Source organism: Elgaria multicarinata, chromosome 13 (genome assembly GCF_023053635.1).
Source record: "Elgaria multicarinata webbii isolate HBS135686 ecotype San Diego chromosome 13, rElgMul1.1.pri, whole genome shotgun sequence".
Classification (NCBI taxonomy): domain Eukaryota; kingdom Metazoa; phylum Chordata; class Lepidosauria; order Squamata; family Anguidae; genus Elgaria; species Elgaria multicarinata.
In genome coordinates, this window is record NC_086183.1 from 30,418,948 (window position 1) to 30,433,899 (window position 14,952).

Here is a 14,952-nt window from a genome sequence, read left to right on the forward strand (position 1 = left end):
TACTTGAGTAGTAGCAAAGTAGCTCACAGGGCCAGCCCAAGACATTGGCTGCCTGATGCAAAGAACAAGATGGCGCCCCCTCCCATGCCATGCCCAGAAGCCGAGGGGGCTGGCAAAGACATCTGTCTTATACACTGGAATCTCAACCATAAGAACATCAGAAGAGCCCTGCTGGATCAGACCAAGGGTCCATCTAGTCCAGCACTCTGTTCACACAGTGGCCAACCAGCCATCGGCCAGGGACCAACAAGCAGGACATGGTGCAACAGCACCCTCCTGCCCATGTTCCCCAGCAACTGGTGCACACAGGCTTACTACCTCAGATACTGGAGGTAGCACACAACCCTTAGGGCTAGTAGCCATGGATAGCCTTTGCCTCCAGGAATTTATCCAACCCCCTTTTAAAGCCATCCGAGTTTGTGGCCATCACTACATCCTGTGGTAGTGAGTTCCATAATTTAACTCTGCGCTGCGTGAAGAAGTCTTTCCTTTTATTTGTCCTGGATCTCCCACCAATCATCTTCATGGGATGATCCCTTTGGGTTCTACTATTATGGGAGAGGCCCCCCCAAAAACGTCTCCCTCTCCACATTCTCCACACCAGGCATAATTTTGTACGCCTCTGTCGTGCCTCCCCTCCGCCTCCTTTATTAACGTACAATTAAAATACATATAATCATTGCTAAAATATTTCTATAAGACATAAAAACATGAAAACTGATACAGCACCACAGTGACTAACAAGCAGGGCGGGGAAGGCGTCGGTGAAGAAATGGGTCTTTAGTAGGTGCCTAAAGCACGCTACCGTTGGTGCCTCCAGAATACCAGCAAGATGGCAATCCGTAGGCCGTGATACAACCAGCAAGGCCGCCTCCTGCAATCTACAGTCCTGGTTGAGCCATGCTGGGAATTATAGGATCCCCCTCCCCTGTCTAAACATGCATAGGATTGTGCCTTAAATGTGCTTCAAAACCTCTTTCTTTGACTGGGGATAGAGCAGTTCAAACCCCGAAAGGCAGGAGACAGGCCCACGTTTTCTTCATCATCTGCAGCAGCTTCATTTGGCATTTCTAGTTCACATCTTTACGAGTCCTCCCAAGGTCTACTGCCGAATGAGAGGTGCACGCTTAAAAATAAACTGACATTTAAATTGTGTTTTCTCTCTCGGGTGTCTTGCCCGTGCCTCAGAGCTCGTATTTTTTGTTTTGTTTCGAAGCTAAACCTGGGATCCGAAGGAACGTGATATATTACTCATCTTCTTAGCTGAGGTGGGCTTAGGAATGAAATTGGAGGGAAAATAGGTGTCCTGGTTTTGTTCTCAGAATAGGAATAAATATGTGTTCCTAGATACACTGCTGGATTTTCTCTAGTAAGGAAAGGAGAAGGAATTCCAACTCCAGTTGTTGCAGGATTCCATCTCCCATCACTACGGTCAACAGCCATGGATGATGGGAGTTGTAGTCCCAACATCTGGAGAGCCACAGGTGCTCTCAGGAGTTCCTTTGGAGAGCAATGTGTAGGCCCTACAATGGTTTTGGCCACCAGCCCTCACCACTGGGTATGCTGGCTAAAGGCTGATGGGAGCTGCAGGGCAAAATATCTAGAGAGTCACAAGTTGCCCACCCCTGCTTCAGAGGGAGCACTGTCTGGTCTGAGCCCCCCCCCCCCCCGGTGTGTGTGTGTGCTGGTCTCTTCTTGCCCGGATCTGGAGAAGTGCCTCCCATTGTCCATCTCTGCCGTCCTCCTTCCTGCTCCCACATCTTGCATCTTTAATTAATATATCCATCTCTCTTCCGTAGTGTCTGTGCATGGGGAGTGAGGAGGTTCTGGGAAGTTTCCCTCCTCATGGCGATTTTTAATTACCACGATTCCCATTTTACAGATGGAAGAACTGAGGCTGGAAAAAGCAGCACCTGCATTTGGGGGCAGGCCTGGATCTGAGCTAAGTCTTGAGCCTCAGGGCTTCCAGATGCATAGAATCATGGAATAGTCGAGTTGGAAGGGGCCTCTAAGGCCATCGAGTCCAACCCCCTGCTCAGTGAAGACATCCACCCTAAAGCCTACCTGACAGATGCTTGTCCAGCTGCCTCTTGAAGGCCTCTAGTGTGGGAGAGCATACGACCTCCCTAGGTAACTCCATGACAGACCACCCTCACCCTCTCTCTCTTTTAGAAGGACCTTTGGGCGTGGCTTTCAGCTGAACAGAACCTCTGAATCTCGCAATGGTAAAATGCAAATCAAAGGGACGCACGGACACGCGCGCCACGCGGCCGGCATCCTGTCCGGGGAATGGGAACTGTCCACTCCTCCGTAGTGCTGAAAGGACTCCTCACCATCACACACCTCTCTCTCTCTCTCTCTCTCTCCCGCAGATTTACTGGGGGCGGGGGCAGGGGGGGGAGCTGCCCAGCGGCATGCGTGTGTGGGGCAGCTGAGCGTGGCTCGAAGAGGAGAATCCCGGGGAAACCGCGGAGTTGGCTTTCCGGGCGATGCTGCGCCTCTGTCGAATCCCCTCCTTTCCTTGCAAACATTCGCTGCGCTTAGAGGAGGCACTTTCCCCTCGAGCCGGAGTCAAATCGCTTCCTCTGCCCCATAGCTGCGGCGCTGCCTCCATCTCTCCCCCCCGCCCTCGCTTTCTGTGGGTCTGGAGAGCCCCTTTCCCTCGCCTCCTCTTTCCCCATCTCCCCCCCACCCCCCACCCCAGCACTGCCCCTCCTCTCCTCTCCGCTCCTCTCCTCCTTTCACCAGAGGCGGGCTCTATCTGGCTGCGAGGAGAGAACTCGGATCTGGCTGGTGGGGGCTCTTCCCTTCCAGACGCCGCCAGGATCGAGGGGCTGCTGCTGCTGGTGGTGGTGGTCTTTAACCCCCCCCTCCCCAACCTTTCTGCTAAGCATCCTTCCGGGCTGATCTTCCCGTAACTCGTCCACAGCCAGATCCGACCCCTCCCGGACAGCGGGCGGGCCAGCATGGCGAGGAAGTGACCGGCTGAGGCTTGGTCACCAAGGGGTCTCGCCAAGGGGTGCAGCGGAAGGTAGGTGCTCTGGAGCCATGGGTGGTGATGGTGGTGGTGGTCTTTCTGCTCTCGCGGGCACCGGATCCTTTGGGTGGGACATGGGTGGGTGCTCTGGCTGTTGGTCTGTCGCCCCACCCCCACCCCTGCTCCATACCCCTCTTTCACATCCCTGCTTGGATTGATCCGGAGATGGGGAAGCCAGGGGGCACGATTCTGGCCACCGGCGATCCAAGACCGATTCGGATCGGAACCATCGGCTCGGGGGATCCCTTCCTTCTCTGGTGACTTCTCGCTCCCTGAAGCTTCCCCCACTCGCCCTCCCACCCACCCACTCAATTTTAGCTGGCCATCATAGTCCAGTGCCCCCACCCCTCGGTGCTTGGAGCCAGCTACTTGATCCACGTCTTACCGGCTTGATCCACAACCGGTGTCAGTCCGTAATCACTCCAGCGCAGCGGCGCTAGCTGACACCACCTCGGAGTCTGGCCTCATTGCTACCTGGGGGCATTTCCCATCTCTCCCGCCCCCCCCCCCCGGTTCTGGCTAGGTGGACTCCCATATGGGTGGAAGAGGCTTTTATCCCACCTAAGGAATTTTGCTGTTTAATCCATGCAGATCTATGCTCAATAAATAAAATGAATACCCCACCCACTTAAAAAACACCCACCCAGTACTGCTAAGACTCCTTATTGCTATTTCTAAAATCTAATAATAATAATAATAATAATAATAATAATAATAATAATAATAATAATAATAATAGATCCCTCACTTTTCTCATCTTTTGCTGTCCTCTCCCCGCGAAAGTCTCAAACCCCTCTGCCTAGGACAGTTGCTATAGCCACCACCTCTCCACCTCCAGTTTTAAAGGATCTCAGAAGATAAATCCCCCCCCACCTCGATTTCCACTGAGACGCGTGTTTCACCCACTCATCCACCTTCAAAGCAGTTTTAAAACAACAACAGCAACAACACGGTTTGATCGTGATTCATCGTTAATAAGAATTTTTGTCATTACTTTCTCCTGTTGGAACGAATCAGAGGGTTTTCTCGGGTTCTCGTTCTAAGGTGTGTGTGATTTGGGGCTTCGTTTCTCTGGCCAGGGAAATGGCTGCATTAGTAACAGAAAACAGCGGAGGGCTGCTTTGTGCAGGGAAAGTTGCATTTTGGTTTGCCTGAAGGCACTTAATAGGACCTGAGACCCCGGGATTTTCAGGAGGGCTGAAATCCCTCCCCTCCCCGCTCAGTTCCAGAGTATTATTATGCTATAAGCCTGTCGCTCCACGTCCCCTCCCCCCAAACCTGGGGGAAGAGGTTTGATTTTCCAAATATAAGGAGGCATGCCTCCCAGCCCCTAATCTGTGTGTGTTGGGGGGAGAGAAATTATTACAAGTTGTGCTTGATCAAAATTCACACCAAAAATGAATCTGCACCTTCTTTGATTTCCCAAATTTGGGGTGGGGGGAGACTTTCCTCCTCAGTCCTCCTCCCCAAATTACAAATAAACAAAATATGGAGGCAAGCTTGCTAGTGCCATTAGACAGCACCATGTACATTGATGGTGCTATATAAATAAATAATAATAATAATAATAGCCACAGATCTACTGCTCTTCTGTGCTCTATTAAGCATCCTCAAGGTAGGACAACATAGTTTTGCCTTCTCCATTTTCATTCTCTCCCACCACCACCCACCCCAGCCCTCTCAACCTTTCCAATTGGATGCAACTTGATGGAGGTGTAGTCTGAGTAGAGAAACGAGCCGAATTGTAAAAGGCATCTCCAGGGGAAGCTGGTGGCCCTATGAGATGGAGAATATATACATATAGAGAGACACACGCACACACCTGTGGGCACATCTCCTGCATCAACACATGACTTAGGCGCACCATTCTCAATTCCCCATTCATTTTGTCTACCTCCTGTGACTTGTCTTGTAGGGCAAATTATTAAGTATGAGGGGGGAAACCCTGAAAGGAACTGGATGTATTATTATTTGGAACCATCATCATCATCATCATCATCATAATATGATCACAGTTTAGGTTGGAGGATGCAGGATTGGGGGCAAGGCTCTTGGGCAATCCATGAGCAGTGAGGGCCCTTTAACTTCAAACTGGGGAGGCATGCAAATGGAGAATTCTTTCTTCTAGCCCTCTTGGGTGCTCTACATGCAAAGGGAGTGTCATTGACTGCATGCAAAAAGGTGCCATTGGGGCGCAGGGCCTTATGCCAGCTACGGAGCCCCATCTAATGTCCAGCCACACAAGACTCTGCAACCAGCCCTGCTCAGTCTTTCCATCTGTACAATGGGGTGGGGAATTCTCTTTCCCTCCCTCCCCATTTCATCTTATGGCTTTGCCTTTTGCTCTGTGTCTAGAAGCTGGATGGCGAGGCGACTAGTTAAGAGGAATCCTGGCCAGGTTAGTCCCAGGAGAGCAGGGCTGGCCCAAGACGTTTTGCTACCTGAAGCAAATGACCAAAGGGCGCCTCCCAGGTACAGAAGCTGACTAGACTGGTAGTTGATGACAGCACACCTGAGGTCAGCAGGCTACCTTGGGGGAAGAAGGGCAGGCAGTGTGACACACAGCAGCTTTGTCCTCCAACAGTTCACTGCCCCTCTGCACCTGCTGCCTGCTTTTCTCTGCCTAATGGTAGGGCCGGGCCGGCATGAGAACTATGAGCCAGGCTGTCCCGGCCTTAGCTCAGCAATGAAAGTCACCAGAGGCCCATCAGCTCCCAAGCTCTTATACAGGGTTGATGCTTACTTCCCAGCCATGTTTTGAGGATAACACGGGATAGCCATTTTATTATTATTATTATTAATAATAATAATTTTGATCTTTTATCCTCAATAATAATAATTTTTGTCTTACTTCTACACTGTTAGTTTTACTCTACCCTGTGCCTGTTTGGTGCATTCCCTTCCCTTTCTTATTGTTTTCTTATGATTTTATTAGAATGTGAGCCTGTGTGGCATGGCGTTGCTGTTTTATTGTTTTACTATGTACAACACCATGTACATTGATGGTGCTATATAAATAAATAATAATAGCCATACATGGGTTGCCATCATCACCTTTAAAAAAGAGCGGGAAATAAATAAAATAAATGAGGTCCTGTCAGAGGAATCCTTTTCACTACATGAGCACTTGCTGGCAGCGGGGAAAATGCCAGGCTGCTTTTAATGCCGTGAAGATGGCTGTTCATATTTTATTATAACTTGTGTGTTGAGTGTTTTGCATTTTTAATCTAACGTTCTTACCCATCCGGGGTAGATTACGGCTACACAGATGCCAGGAACTTGCCAGGAACAGCTCCTGCATTGATGCATTTCCCCGTGCATGGGGAAAGCTGCACCTGTTGAATTTCTGCCCATTTGAGTGGGGAGGAGGGAAAGAGGTGCCAACTCTAGCCAGGGCTCTTTTCAACATCCAGTGCTTTTTTTCCAGGTAATGAGCACTTCCTTGCTATTTATATCTTTACAATTAATAAGGCATATTGTTGTACTGATGCACACTATCAGTGCAGTTGTGAAGACATTTGCATGTGTGAAATGATACGAACTATATTGGTGTGGGGAAGAGAAGAAGGGCTCCTATTGAGCTCTGAAGACCATGCCAGAAATAAAGCACGAATCAGAGGGTAACTTCTAATGCCAGCTGCATACCCCATTTGGGTCACGGATCATTCTTGCCAACATGATACCTGTCGAACTGCCATCAGAAAGACGGGTGTTGCTTCCTTCCATGGCATTTTTTATCCTGTAATTGTGAGAAAATCAAGCAACCTTTCAGAAAAAGAAAAAAGAAACCAACCATACAAGGCTAGCAGCAATACAAATTTGACGTGGAAGAAGAATTGGTTTCACCACCACCCCCTTCTCCCCTCTCTGGATTGGATCCGGACTTAGTCATACTTGATGCAGACCCACTGAAATCACGACTAACTCAAGGCATGACTAATTTAACTTGATTTCAGAGGGTCTAAATATTTATTCATTATTCATATGCTGCCCCCCTTTTTTCCCCCTTGCAAGGAAACCAGCAGCTTACATGGTCCCCTTCCTCCCACTTTATCCTCCCAACATCCCTGTGAGGTAGGGCTAGGCTGAGGCTGTAGCTAGACCTAAGGTTTATCCAAGGATCATCCCGGGTTCATCACTGCCTGAGTGCTGGATGGCACTTAGATGAACAGGTTTGACCCCAGGACAATCCTGGGATAAACCTTAGGTCTAGCTATGGCCTGAGAGTCAGTGACTGGCCCAAAGTCAACAGGTGAGCATCATGGCTGAGTGGGAACTAGAACTCAGTTCTCCCAAGATTCAGTCCAGGACTTTAACCACTACATCACCCTGGTTCTTGAAGGACACCCTTTTCTAACCATGTAAGCCAGAGATACACACACCAGGCAGCTCTAATTTCAGAAACTATCTTTTGCTCACTCCGGCAGCCATCACTAAATTGCTTCTGTTCAGGTTTGTATCTGCGTCCCCCTGGCTCCCACATTTGGAGTTGGCAAATCACTTCTAGTTTCTCCCATCCTGCTAGTGGGTGAAGTCTCTAATTCACCCTTTCCCAATCCAGTGCCCTCCAGATAAGAACATCAGAAGTGCCCTGATGCTGGATCAGGCCAAGGGTCCATCTAGTCCAGCACTCTGTTCACACAGTGGCCAACCAGCCATCGGCCAGGGATGAACAAGCAGGACATGGTGCAACAGCATCCTCCCACCTATGTTCCCCAGCAACTGGTGCACACAGGCTTATTGCCTCGAATACTGGAGATAGCACACAACCATCAGGGCTAGAAGCCCTTGATAGCATTCTCCTCCAGGGATTTATCCAACCCCCTTTTGAAGCCATCCAGATTGGTGGCCATTACTACATGTGGTAGTGAGTTCCATAATGTAACTATGTGCTTTGTGAAGAAGTCTTTCCTTTTATTTGTCCTGGATCTCCCACCAATCAGTTTCATGGGATGACCCCCTTGGGTTCTAGTATTTTGAGAGAGGGAGAAAAATGTCTCTCTATCCACATTCTCCATACCAGGCATAACTCCCATCAGACCCATTCAGCATGGCGAAGCTTCAGAGATGACTGAAATTACAGTCTAAACCATGTCCAGCATGCCGGGTTGCAGAAAAATGCCCTAATCGAAATAAACAATTTGACTCTTCCCCTGTCAGTAACCGGGACACCCCAAACTTAGAGACAGGTTTGCTTCTCCCTCTGCTTCACATAAAAGAACAATATATTTTTATTTAAACATTAGCCAAATTTATCCACAAGTCTCAGGGTAAGCAGTAATAAATTAGAGGCCATCCTAGAGCTCAGATGATGATGATGATGATGATGATGATGATGATGATGATGATAATGATGATGATGATTATCATTAATATACTGCCCCATAGCCGAAGGTGTCTGGGCGGTTTACAAAGATCAGAATTGGATAACTCAGTGAAAGATAGTATAAGATTTTTCCCCCCATGGACTCATGGACAATTTTGGTGCCTGGTTGGCTGGCTTGTGAGAGTTCACTCCATGCGATTTGGGGTGGACCTCATTAGCATAATGCATAATTAATTTACAGAAATCCATGAGAAGAGGTCTCACGGCTGCCACCAGCTCAGACGGCTCTGCAAAACGGATTACACAAATTCATGATCTATCAGAGGAGCTGATAGCAAAATGTTAACTTCCATGTGCAGAGGCAGCATATCAGATCCACATTTTCCTTCTGTGTGGGTTGGCCATCATTTCGTGCCTTACTGAAGGCATCTGACTGAACACTGATGCTGGGCTACATGGTCCTTAATGTGAGGCAGTGTGCTGGTTCTTACGTTCCTTTCGATCTCTTGTCGCATATGTGTGTTCTAAGCATCGCCATGGATCTGCTTTGTGAGTGGGAGACATTGCAATAAGAGTCCTGGTTTTGGTCTGCTATACACAGCAAGGACGTGTGTCTGTGAACAAGCACACACGAGAGGGTTCTGCGTTGTTATTTTAAAGTGTTATTATTATTTTTTATTATTTATTTATATAGCACCATCAATGTACAATGTTATTCTGGTTTTTCTTTAGTGGCTGTTGTTTTAGGCCTTTGATTGGTTTTCATTCTGATGCTTTATGGTTTTGTTCTATTATATCGCGGCATCTTTTGGTTTTTATACCGTCCCTGATAGCCTAGGACTGTACCGTCCCTGATAGCCTAGGATTGAAAGACAGGATCTAAAAAAAAATAATGCCGTTTAATAAATAACAAACCAAAGAGTTCCTCGGCTTGCACGTGCGTACACAAATGCAGAACACAACCCATGCTGTGCGTGTAATTCCGTGCCAACGAAATCCAAATTTGATACACCGCATGTCCTAGTAACAAGTCACAATCTGCTACTGAACGGCAGATGAATATGTGTGAGAATTGCCGAGGAGGAGGAGGAGGAGGAGGCGGTGGCGTGAAAGAAATGTATTTCACGCTGCCTCTCCAGCAGCTCCAAAAATAAAGGGGGGAAAGAAGTGAGGGTTGATCCTCTACCCAACTTACACCCCTGCAGTATTTTGTGCCACCACCCCGAGGCCCTTCTGCCCCTCATCCCTTCCCCGCACCGGAAATGCTGCCCTCTCTTCACCTCCCCTTCTGCCTCAATGCCTGTGGCTTCCTTAATCTTAACCCCCTTTGCCATTCCCTCCAGTTTCTCTCCTGGAGGCTGCTAATGAGGGACCTCGGAGGCGTTGGCAGGGTCAGCTGCCCCAGGGAAGGCTGGATGGCCGCCGTTGCCTGAAGCAATTCCCCACCACCTCACTCGATGGAAACGGAGCTGGGAGGAGACTGTTCAGACTTCTCCTCTTGCAATCTGGATTAACTTCAGCCCTGGCAACGCTGGAGAAATGGAGTATTTGCCAGTTTTCCTGTTCTCCGGTTCCTACATCCACCGGTCCACTTCTTTATATGCAGTATATTTGTTTATGAACCTCTATCTAGCTATCTCAGAGGAGGCTGGAGGCTCTGATGTCAGTAGGGCAGTGAATCTGCCCCAGCTTTCAGTCAGAACTACTCCATTCCTTGGATACCTCCTTTAGAGTTCTGACTGAAACCTGGGATGGATTCACCGCCCCACTGGTATCGGGGCCACCAGCCTCCACTGATCTCTCTTGCTCCCTGCCCTGAGCTGCTTACAATTCTAATTTCGAAAGAGAAGGAAACAATAGAAGGGTGAGGAGTCTGGAGCAGGGTTGTTGACCACCAGCCCCCCCCCCTCAAATTCAGCCTGCCTGGGGTCCCAATCTCATCCTCTGAGGTTCTCTAGAAAGCCACGCCCCCTCCCCTTTCCCCAACCCTGGTGGTTGGGTATTTCCCCAGCTTTTCTGCAGTTTTGTTTCTCCATTCTAAAAGGTTGAAGTGCCTCCCCCAAGGCTAATTTATTGGCAGTTCAGAGCCTTAAGCTAAAATATACTGGCATTTATGGCGTTTCGGCCTCACCACTGAGTAGTGGCCCTCAGGACCTTCTCCAAAGTTGAATTCGGCCCTCAAGCTGAAGGACGTTCAAGCCTGGGCTAAATCAAAATCAGGGGGCGGGTTATCTGCCGCTAGGCAACCACCTCCCAAAACCCTTCCTTCCCAAGTCTCTGTGCATAAGAGCAGTGCAATGTTGACATGACAAGGGCTGCTGTCCTGTGCATGCACCAACTTGGACGTAAGTTGGCTTACTTCCACGTAAACACACTTAGGACTGTGCTACATTACACCTCACGCAATACAATTTTCTCCTGTGAGCTGGAGGATGGGGGAAATTAAACCTGCGATTATCAAAGGCTGGGGATCATGGGTGGGAGAGTGCTTTTGCACTCATGTCCGGCTGGTGGGTTTCCCATTGACTGTCAGCCGCTGGGTGAACAGAACGCCGGACTAGATGGACGCTTGGCCTGTTCCTGCATGGCTCTTCTGATGCTTTTACATGGTTAGAACTCGGAGTCATCCCATGAAGCTGAACGGTGGGAGATTCAGGAAGGTGGAAAAACACTTTGGCCAGCCCCAGCCTGGGGAAGAACTCCATTTGGCCACCACGAAACATCTCCCTGATTTAGAGGCCGTTAAACCCCACACCTCTGTAATGAGGCTTTGCTGGTTCACAATCCACTTTGGGGAGGCAGCCTGTGAGCTAACGAGAAAAAGATCCATTTAATTTTGACTAATTTCCCCTCTCTGCTCCCACCCTTTTGTTGTGATTCAAATGTGCGTTAATCCCGCTGTGCCGTCTTCTTTTTTTGAAATTAAACCAAGCTCTGTGTGTAATCCTTCCTCCTCCCAAAGGCCAGCGCTGCCACACTTGAAAATACACTCTTATCCATATTCCAAAGGCTTTTTCCTTCTGGATTTTAGGATGATTATTATTATTATTATTATTATTATTATTATTATTATTATTATTATTTTTATTGGGTAATACAATTAAAACATGCAAAATTTCAAATGGCGACAATGATCTATTAAAATGCAACCACCCTATAAAACAGGGATGCAAAACCTCATGAACAGGGGTCAAACCTGGCCCTCGCAGGCTCTCAGTCTGGCCTTCGGGGTTGCCTAGATGGCCACCCCCCCAGTGGAGGCTGGTGGCTCCTATATCAATGGGGGGGGGTGATTCTGCTTGGAGTGGATTCACTGCCCCACTGACATCGGAGCCACCAGCCTCCACTGGTTCCCCCGATCCTATCCCCATTCTCCCTAACCACTGATCTTTTGCTGGGTTCCTGTCTTTTGTGCCCCATTCTGCAAGCTTGAAATGCCTCCCTCAAGGCTGAGTTACTGGCAATGAGAGCTTTAAGCTACAGTGTGCTGGTATTTTGGTACTTTGCCCCCACCAGCCACCGGAACGCAGCCCCCGAGAGCCTCTCTGAAATTGAGCTCAGCCCTCTGGCGGAAAGCGGTCCAACACTCCTGCCATAAAGCAACTAAAACATCAGTGACAGCCGTAAACAAGTTGACTGATGCATTAAACAGCCCATCAAATGCACTCAAATGCCTGGGAATAGAGGTCCTTCCTCCAGTCACGTCGGCTTGCAACATCTCCCCAAACACCAAGACGTAAGGTGTTGAGTTATCACTTCTGCTGGTCTCGACAGAGTCAGATCAGACATCACTTTCAAAAAGATGAGACCAGGCTAGCTTTGAAAACGTAAGAACATAAGACCAGCTGTCGACCAGGAACCCACAAGCAGGACGCTGGTACAACAGCACCCTCCCACCCATGTTCCCCAGCAACTGGTGCACACAGGCTTACTGCCTCGAATACTGGAGACAGCACACAACTATCAGGGCTAGTAGCCCTGGATAGCCTCCGCCTCCAGGATTTTATCCAACCCCCTTTTAAAGCCATCCAGATTGGTGGCCATCACCACATCTAGCAGCAAGCAACTGTTGATTTTCCTCTTTTCCTCTGAATTTCCCCCATCTTTTGAAAAGGCCACCGTTTCCTCCGAGTTTAGAAATGCAACAAAGAAAGGAAGGTTGAAAATGCGCCTGCTGATACTTGCCTGCTGAGGAGTTCTTCCTTCGGCAGATGTTAATCATGATGGATTTTCTAGGTTATTGGCTGCTCTCCGATTCTTTCATGATGCCGGGAGTGGTTCTCCTGTCAGATCGATGTTCCCTTCTGCATCCGTGATGAGCGGGTTCACCAGCAGAGATCTGCCCTGCAGGCCAGGGAAGACGGGGGACCCCTCTGCCTGCAAACGCAGAGCTTCCAGACTAGCCCAGAAAGATGCTCAGCTCCCTTGCTGGGGGCTGAGCATTTGGGATTCAGCTATACGACGGGCGCTCTACTTGTATGTCCTCAATGTGTAACCTTTCTGGGGTTGGTATAACAACTACTGCTAAAATTGCTCGCCATTTATGTAGGCCTGATATCCTCCAGATGTTTTGGGCTACAACTCCCACAATCCCTGACCATTGGCCATGATGGCTGGGGCTGATGTGATTTGTAGGCCAAAGCATCTGGAAGACACCAGGGTAGTTACTCCTGATTTAGAGCACTTAAAGCTTCCTGCAGTCTATACAACCACCCTGCAAGGTAGGTCCATATGGTTACAAGATGTGGTGATGGCCAGCAATTAGGATGGCTTTAAAAAGGGGGTTAGACCAATTCCTGGAGGAGAAGGCTATCAATGGGCTATGTGCTCTTCCAGTATCAGAGGCAGTAAGCCTGTATACACCAGTTGCTGGGGAACATGGGTGGGAGGGTGCTGTTGCGCCATGTCCTGCTTCGGGCTTCCTATTGGGGGAGCTGGTTGGCCACTGCATGAACAGAATGCTGAAGTCGATGGACCCTTGGTCGGCTCCAGCATGGCTTTTGTGAGATTCTTATGTGGTTACGGGCTCCACGTAAAGGCAGAATTGGATTAAGGTAACAGAATTGTTCTTCTTCCTGGCATTTTCTCCTTGCAAATTTCACAGACACAGCACAGTCAGACATGAATCACAAGATGAAGAATAGATATCTGGGTAGCTGTAGAAGGCAGGCAGGAGGAATAGTTGGACAAGCAAAAAACCATAGAAGAACAGTCCAGTGGTTTCTTGCAATGGCTAGCTGTTCACGCTCCTGTACTGCTGAAGCATGCTGGGAGATATTCATGTATAACAGGAAGTGGAGTGTGATTGGTTCCCAGAGTCATCTGAAGGATCTGACAAGGGGTTACTACTAGTTGGTTGAAATACCGTGCAGTTCCCTCCTCTGTCCAGCCAGTGGGGCAGTGGCACCTGGTTTCAGGAGTTGATAAGTCCACGCAAACCTGCCCAGGGCATTTTTACCTGACACCTTTGTGGGTTCTTGTCCTGTTTGTGGTGAGGTGGTTGGTGACCCAGGAAAGGGCCTTTTTCTGTTTTGCTGTCTTGTTTACCAGCTATTCCACTGTGCCATTTGCCATGTGGCACAGGTACAATGCTCTTATCCATTGCCCTGGACACAAATGACCTTGGGACTCAGTCCTCTCAAGGGCTGTCAGGGGGCGACTCGCACTTGTAAGGCAGTGAGGGTGGGGAGCAGACTCAATTGGGCTCCAGGACTCTCTGCCAGGAAAAAAGAGCTGTTGTCTTGCTCTCTTTTGCTCTACAGCACCGCCGGTGTTGCTGGCCAGAGGGCGGTAATGCAGCTTCGAATTCCGTACGACGCAATAGGGGCCAATGGAGTTCCAGCTGGCCCTATAAAGCCTCTGTCTCTCAGTCTGAGCAATTCATTTATTTTGCTTCTGGGCAGGCCGAGCTGCACTCACTTGTCCGCGTCGCCTTGCCCCACTTGCCGCTGCTTCCACTGAGTTGACGAAGGCCTGGCGGCTTTCCCAGGAACCTTCCCTGAGCCAGTCCTCCAGGTGGCCCTTAGTTGCCACTTCAGCATCAGCCTCGTCAGGCAACCATCTGGATTGCCGCTGCGGAACCGACCGCATTTTGTCTGCGTCTTAGTCACAAAGGCAGCTTAAAGCAGCTATTAAAAAAGCACCAAACCCTCAATCGGAAAAAGGGGAGAAACGTTAATAGAGTCCCATTGTTGTCCTCTGGTAGAATGCGCCTCCCGGATGTTTTAATTGGTGTTTCGCCCAGATACAGTTAATGAGGCTATTACGTTAATTACAGGAATGTTTGTGTTGGAGAAAGAGTCCTGGTTTTCCTTTCCTTGGGAGCGTGTCAGTGCTCCACACTTCTCTCTCCTGCTGGGTGCTGAAATGCTGGACAGCTCCCAAGGCTTGCTGGGAGCCGTCCCTTCAGAGGCGGAGGGCCAAATCCGCTGCAAGCCACCCTTGTGCCGCCCACATCAGAAGGAGCGAATCCTAAAATGGGTAGGGGTCTGCCCAGCCCCATTAGATGGCAAGGGGGTGCCACTTCTCAGATGGGGAGTGCTGAACATCTCTCTAATGAGGTCTACGGAAGAGGTTATGGAGCTGGGGG

General features: G+C 49.2%; 1 protein-coding gene across 1 annotated transcript in view; it reads left to right on the plus strand.

Moving 5' to 3' along the window:
• The first annotated feature begins 2,880 nt into the window (after positions 1-2,880).
• The window catches only part of SLC8A2 (solute carrier family 8 member A2), a 95,030-nt gene continuing 82,958 nt past the window's right edge, over positions 2,881-14,952 (plus strand). Inside the window, exon 1 of the mRNA XM_063140835.1 lies at positions 2,881-3,031. The gene's annotated coding sequence lies outside the window, so the exon portion shown is untranslated. The remainder of the gene's footprint in view (positions 3,032-14,952) is intronic.